Below are 1137 nucleotides of genomic sequence, written 5' to 3' on the forward strand. Positions count from 1 at the left end.
CATGCAATGGCATACCTTGCATGAGGTCCACCTAGCGTCAACATTGCAGTAGTAATAAACTTAATAATAATAATCTTGTCGCTTCGGGGAGACCAGGGCAAGGGTTTGTTGGAGAGCACATACGAGCAATTCTATCTCGGACGACCACTCATTCGAGCTCGTGGATTCGTTGGATCTTGAGGACACCTTAGACACTAACCACAACAATCACCATACTTTTATGAATAGCAGGAACGGTATCCATGGCAACAGTAATGAATATAATAATAACCGTCTGGAGTTTATCACTTCAGAAGACAAGGGAAAGGTTTTGCTGGAGAGAGTGGATGGGCTTTGCGATCTTGTGTTGAATTTTGTATGTTATGAGAACGGATTGGGATTATTGGAGCCGCAAAATTGTAAGCGACGAAAGTCGTCCAAAGGGCTCGACTTTGATCAACGGGGTGCTAATAGTCAGAGACCGACAAGTGCAGCGAAAATAACCCCATTCAAGCTCTGGTGGACTCTTTGGTGGGATTTTTGAAGGTTTATAGTGGAATCGAAGTCGGTAAAATGGAGCTGTTCACTAAGATGAATCTAGAACTCGCCAAACAGACATAAACTGGAGCTCTGCACTAAGATGAATCTAGAGCTTGCGAGACAGAGAACCACATTGGTGGTGTTTCTGGCTTCAGTTTCGTTTTAGTTTATTCAAGCTCTGCATCTTCATACTCAGAAGAAGAATAATTGCAGTTAATTCCTTGCTGTCCATTACATTAAATTCCAGAGTGGTCGATTGAGGGGTTTTTCGAATGGGCTCGAACTTGAGACCGGTTGATATGGTGGTGGAGTCGTTATTATATCCACTGACAAGTGAACGCACAACCCAATTCTTTGGCCTCTTTTACTTCATCATCCCACTCGATACGATCATGGCACTAACGGTGGTTGAAATTTCCACTGCATTCGGAGAATGGGGCCATTTCACTTCAATAGCGGCAATCGGAGCAACTGCCAGCGGTTGAAATTTCCACTGCATTCGGAGAATGAAATTTCCACTGCATTCGGAGAATGGGGCCGTTTCACTTCAATAGCAACAATCGGAGCAACTGCCAGAAAGGATTTCATCATGCCACTCGATACGATCATGGCACTACA

The 1137-nt window shown here is 44.1% G+C and overlaps 1 pseudogene; it reads left to right on the forward strand.

Annotated features, from left to right (window-relative positions):
* The first annotated feature begins 220 nt into the window (after positions 1-220).
* LOC149215903 (uncharacterized) lies at positions 221-726 on the forward strand (annotated as a pseudogene).
* Positions 727-1137: the final 411 nt, after the last annotated feature.

This window comes from Pinus tabuliformis, chromosome 1_1, assembly GCF_031772625.1.
Source record: "Pinus tabuliformis cultivar Carrire ecotype Pingquan chromosome 1_1, CPIR1, whole genome shotgun sequence".
Lineage (NCBI taxonomy): Eukaryota > Viridiplantae > Streptophyta > Pinopsida > Pinales > Pinaceae > Pinus > Pinus tabuliformis.